The sequence below is a fragment of the Limulus polyphemus genome, unplaced genomic scaffold, assembly GCF_000517525.1.
Source record: "Limulus polyphemus unplaced genomic scaffold, Limulus_polyphemus-2.1.2 Scaffold750, whole genome shotgun sequence".
In the NCBI taxonomy this organism is placed as follows: domain Eukaryota; kingdom Metazoa; phylum Arthropoda; class Merostomata; order Xiphosura; family Limulidae; genus Limulus; species Limulus polyphemus.
The window spans coordinates 226,908-233,284 of NW_013666360.1; the positions used below are offsets into that span (position 1 = coordinate 226,908).

The following is a 6,377-nucleotide window of genomic DNA, read 5'->3' on the forward strand; positions in this document are numbered from 1 at the left end:
ATTCTCAAGTGTAAGAATCAACAATATATGTGTGTATGTAAACGCTAGTGTTAGCGTCAGTATTGTTACGTAAAACTGAAATTTTGAGAAACTCTCTTCACGCCTATAAATATAACCAAAAAATATTATCTATTATTGGGTTGCGGTAATTGGTGTGGTATATACTTCGTAAGCTATAACTGTGATTAACGCTTATTAATCGGGAACTTCAGATATATTCATCAGAAACGTTCATAAATTTCGAACATTACAAATCATTCAACTTTAGTGAATTCACATGGGACATTAATAAATTTACGAAAACATTACCTAACACAGAGCCAGCTAGCTCCCTATTAAGTGAATTGTACCTACATCAACTCAAAATTAACTCCGTCATCGTGAACCCTCGATAAGACACCAAGGAAGTTCCAAACTAGAAAGAAGACTTTATATTGCTTGTAAGTTTGTAACACTTTTGTATATAAATCATTATTTATAATATCTATTTGTAATTACTGTTATTGTAAATTGTATTATTGTTTGCGTATTAAAACATATTTGTATAAAACAAACAAAAAAACTGTGTGTATCAATCTTGTTGGCAAAGATCATAACCTAGAGATATATCGTCATTTATTTAACTACTAAATTTAAGTTATCATTTAGCACGGTTTCAGACCATTCGAAATTGTAATACGTAACACCGGACATAGCGACATGGATTATAACGTCGTGATAAGGCTCCAAAATCATTTAAACATAATGTAGTTTTAAGCGTACATTCCCTACCTATTCAAAGATCACAAGTCCATTTAAAATTATTTGGTCATTTTAAAAGATAAGACCTGTTACGACACTTAAAAAAAAACTCTCTTTATACTTTCAAATTTAGCCTTCAACTAAAGTGGGCATTTCTTTAGAGATGCCCTTGAAGTTGCATTAAATATCACAATTTCAATAGATAATTTGTTTAGTAAGGCCCTGATGTGATAGTTATTGTCATATGTAGATGAACATTGGTGATTTTAGAATAAAACTTTATTTTTCGAGTAAAATTGCATAGTAAGAAATTAACAAATATTATGGTAGAATTAATCTACTTCATTGTATTGCCTATGAACCTTGCTGGCTAGGAAGCACTTAATTTCGAGGAGAGGCAGTTCTGAACCCTTTGAGCTTTCAGGGGCTTAGATTTTAAGAGACGCACTTTTGCATACTTATAGAAATTTGATGGTTAAGACAAAATAAAACGCATAGAACAGAACTTTGTTTGGTCTTTTTACCGCAGAGGGACCACTCATGTTTTTTAACTAGTACCAAGCGTGAAATCAGTCCACAAAAATGATATTTGGGTCTTAACTATGCTAAGTTTGGATACTAATATTAGTGATGTGTATCAACTAAATATAATTTATACCCTTCTTTAGTCAAAGTTGTTGATAGTGTGTAAGACGTGTATCAAACTAACAAAAATCATTTAGAAAGTTAATATTCGTTTACATTTAATAGATAGTGGGAGAAACACACGGCACGCCGCCAGAGAGCGCTACAGTGTGCCGACCTGGGGTCGGAAGGGGAGAAACGATGATGTCACAAAAGAGGAGGATGTCATAGTTCCAAAACATTGCACCAGATGACGCATTGTTAGGGACGCGTTGCTTGGCCGCCAGAAATGCGGCCATGACGTCATACTTCCATACTTGAACCAGCACAAATTTGATCAACATGACTATATTTAATACAGTTGGTATAAAACACTAATTCATTAGTTCTTCACATTTCCTGACCATTTATATAAAAATCGTCCTAAAAAGGATGTTTAACACTAATTCATTAGTTCTATATTTAATTACACTTCCTGACAATTTATATGTAAAACATTCAGAAAAAGATGTTTATTTAAATATCATGCAATAATTAAAATTTACTGTTTCACTGATGTGACTTTATGATATTCATATAACTTGACAAAACAATTCATTTATACATGTTTTACAAAGGTGGACGGTGATCTACATATTGATTGTTTAATAAGGCAAATTGTTTTTCGTGTGTCTCAACATACGATTACGTCTTCAATGTCCTAAGAAAAATTATTATTTAACGATAAATCTATTATAACAGTGTCACACATGTCAATTAATATCACACATTCCTTTGAATGAAACAAATAATTTACAATTACCTGTGATGAAAAAATGTTATCATACCTAATGTTTTTATATATTATGAATGAATTAACATACAGAATATAGTTTTCATAAGTTAATAAACTCTGTAGTAAATAATTTTGATATAATAAATGTGATTAATCATTATTATAGAATAGCAACAGTTTCCATTTTTTTCATAAATCTTTGAGGACTGACCTTTGTCTACATTATAAATGTAAATTACACCACGTACGTGTTCAAAACCACAGTTTCAAGTACGATCTAGAAATGTGTAGAAATTGTTTTGTCATTACTGACAGAAAGAAACGTAATCCAGAATTTCATCGATGTGGCAAAATCATATGTGTAAGATGTAAATCGTATGTTTTAAAAAAACATTTATGTTTTCTTCAAGATAAAGATATCAAAGATTCGTCGAATAAATACTTATTTTTTTTTTTTTGAGACAGATCAGGAAACCGGAATTCAGGAGATAAACTATTTTGTGGTCCATGGTTTTAACGGTAAGCAAACAGTTTTCATCATGTGGCGAAGGTTTTGACAGTTATTTTATCTTGAATTATCTTATTCGTCAAGGGATAAAGCCCGACATTATCGTAAGCATTGGATAAAATTATGGTTATGACCGTAAAAAGTTCAGAATTAGAATAAACGACAGTTACAATTTCTTACTTATGTCTCTATCATTGTTTCCAAAAATATTTGTATTAGAAGAACTACAGAAATGATATTTCCCTTATCTTTTCAATATAAAGTCAAATCATGAATATCGAGGACCTATGCTGGGTGCCGGTGACGAGAGTACATCTTTGACATTCAAGGAGAAATATACAGGTAAGAAAAAATACACTATCAATGTTGGATCTTATTAAAGTTTTTGTTGTTATTCTTTTGAAAATTTTGTTGAAAGTTATATTTATCAATCTTTCTTTTTTCTTTAGATACTGCCGATCAGACATAGATATACTTTAACAGTGCTTGTCTTCAATTCAGAGAAGAGTTTCTCGCAACCTGTGAAGTAGATCCCTTCAGATACACGACCACTGCTTCTGTATGCATGACTATACAGAAGGTAATGTATACCACCACGATTGATAGCTCTCGTACCTAATCATGAATGCTTTACGATCAACAACTATTGCCAAGTAAGTATCCAATGGTTAGGTTATGTATAAAAATCTGAGGGGGTCAAGATTCACGCACCTAAAGGTGGTGTGAAACAAATCCTGATGTATAGAGTAGACAGTTTCTGTATGGAACAAAACACGATCTGTGAGTTTTAAGGGTGCTATTACCATGGTTGTAATAAATGTTATAACTCTGAAACAAAGAATGTAGTTGTAAATAGACCCATATGCTATATTAGAAATCGTACATTAGAAAGATGGGAACAACTCGAAGCTCTAGGATGCAAGGTCATAACAGTATGGGAGCACGAGTTTAAGAAAATGAAGTCTAATGATACAGATTAATTGAATTTCTTTAGGGACCATACAGTAGTTTCCCACCTGGATGTACCAGACGCTTTTTATGGAGGGAGAGTCAGCACGAAAACTTTTATATGATATATAAGAAGGAGAAATGATCAAGTAACTGGATTTTACATCGCTATATCCATGGGCAAACATTGAGTATCAAGTTGGACATCCTACAATAATAACAATAAATTTCTCTAACTTAAATGATTATTTTGGTTTTATAAAATGTAAAATTATAGCCCCGAGGAAACTATATCCTCCAGTTTTACTATTTAGAAGTAATGCTAAATTAACCTTTCCTTTATGTAGATCATGTGTGGAATTCAAATCAGGCCACCATGTAACCACAACGATGACAAGAGAGCTATCATCGGTACCTGGATCACAGAAGAAGTAAAAAAAGCAGTCGAGTGCAGATACCAGGTAATAAGAATATATGAAATTTAACGTTTTCCTGTCAAGTCTGGAAATCTTCTTAAGAACTATATTGATAAGTTTCTTAAATTAAAGCAAGAAAGTTCTGGTTGGTCCTCTCCCCTTATAACATTGGAGACAAAGCAATTTTATGTTGATCAATATAACGTAAATAAAAGAGTGCAACTGATCCCTGAAAATATTGTTTTTAATCCAGGAAAAAGGTAAGTTGCAAAATTATGTTTTAATTCTTTTTGAGGACGTTGACGTATGTCTGAGGACAAATCACAACCTATTCACCAAGATAATCCCCTAGAGGTGGATTGCTAGATCCATTTAAAATGTTTACAATACTGTCTGTATCATAATACAACACATATGATCCTAACTTTTCTAGTGTACATGCTGTTGTGAAAACCACAAAAAAAGATGCTGGTTTGATCTTTTTGATGCAGATATTCATGTTTATGTTTCCAATGAAGAGCTATTACTTCTTCATTAATCAGTGTAACATCTGTTATTATCTTAGTATTATCATTCATTAATGAGTGATATTCTTTAACAGATGTTACATATGTTTAGAGACAAGCCTGATGGACACTATGTAACATCGAGGGTCAGTGGTGGTCCAAAAAACTATGGGTACTTACATGATGATGGAAAGGCAGGTGACTAATAATAAGAAGACTTGTAGAGAATTAAAACACTTAAAGATTCTGATCATTTACAACAAGGAAGAAAAGAAGGATTATCATCCAATTTACACCAAGTGACACATCCTTCCAGACTTTGATACCTTTCCATATGAATACTGATTTTTTCATCTAATGGAACTAACTCCTTTCCATGGTCTATGGATTGAAAAGAGGGTATGTGCAGGGTCTTGGGGGGAAATCCCAAGTGTGCTCAAACATAATCTATATAAGGTGAGTCCCATTTCATTTATTTCTCATTGGAGTTCGAGATGTATAATCGTCTACTACTCCCTTTTATGTGTTTAATATCAGGTCTGACAAAAGTGGTAAATCACAGTTTGTAAGCAAAGTTTTAAATTATCATTGTGAAGTTATATATCCTATTCCTGATAAATGAATTTTTTTATCATTGATGATCTTATGAGTGAAAGTGGAGAAAATAAACAAGTGTCTCAATGTGGAAGTCACTATTTGAATTTATCAGTGATTTATATTGCACAGAATCTATTTCATCAGGGTAGAAAAATGCATAATATTATTTTAAATTCTCAATATATTATTTTGTTCAAGAATGTCAGAGACAAATCACAGTTGAATGTTTTAGTAAGACAAATGTTTCAATGACATGTCAAATGCAATGATACAACCTTATGGTTACTTACTCATTGATTTTAAACCACAAACGCCTGAACAGATCTGTCTGAGGTCTGGACGTTTTCCTGAAGATAAAGTTATAGTGTAAGTAACAAAGTAAGTTATTGTTTAACTGAATATATGCTCATTTATTATCCTGGCTGCTGCAGTGATAGAACTAGAAGGGTTTTATCTGAAGGATGGACCATATATAATTAAAGAACTAGCATTCAGATGTTTAGTCACTGGATATGTCTGCGTGTTTTTGTTTAAACAACTGTTTTAGAGTAAATATCTTTCAGATTCTGATCGTCGTCAGTGTAATAGGGTGATGCGGCACATTCATCTCACTCCATGGAAATCTGGTAACGTCGACTATCCCTACCTGTGAAGTATGGCTACATTGTTGAGAGAGAACTTTACCACTGTTTATACAAAGGAGAGAGAGAAAGCCGAGATATTGAAAAGTCTTCCTTCTTACAATATGGAATTGTTTGGATGTCCCAAGGTTAATCAATTTCAAAATAGACTCTGTCCTGTCCTTTTAAAATACTAACAATTATTATCACTGTAATGTGAAAAAAGTAGATGTTATATCTAAATGGATGTATAAATAAACCGTTTTTATATGTTATACTTACAATCTCTTTTCATTTATTCATCATCACACTTAGAATTAAACAGCATCAAGAGCTGCTCCATGCATCACCTATAGCAATACATAAACAGATTAAAGGAATAATCGCCAGAGCTAAAATGAATTTATCTTGAGTATTTGTGAATGTGCTTTAAATTCTTTAAAGGATAATGTGCCCATGACAAACATACCAAAACCGAAATTTAGACAATATAAGTCCTTATTGAGAAAGTTGGCTGTCAAGAAAATATCAGTTAAACAGAAAAGAAACTTGCTAAAACAGAAAGGAGGGTTTTTATCATTACTTGTAGCACCAATACTTCACAAACCATGTAACCCATTAAAATTAAAACGGAAATGAAAG

General features: G+C 32.3%; 1 long non-coding RNA gene across 1 annotated transcript in view; it reads left to right on the forward strand.

Moving 5' to 3' along the window:
• Nucleotides 1-5,939, forward strand: part of LOC111085969 — a 10,834-nt gene extending 4,895 nt beyond the window's left edge. The window contains exons 2-5 of the long non-coding RNA XR_002610734.1: nucleotides 2,606-2,659; nucleotides 2,912-2,990; nucleotides 3,098-4,057; nucleotides 5,679-5,939. This is a non-coding gene — a long non-coding RNA (uncharacterized LOC111085969). The remainder of the gene's footprint in view (nucleotides 1-2,605; nucleotides 2,660-2,911; nucleotides 2,991-3,097; nucleotides 4,058-5,678) is intronic.
• Nucleotides 5,940-6,377: the final 438 nt, after the last annotated feature.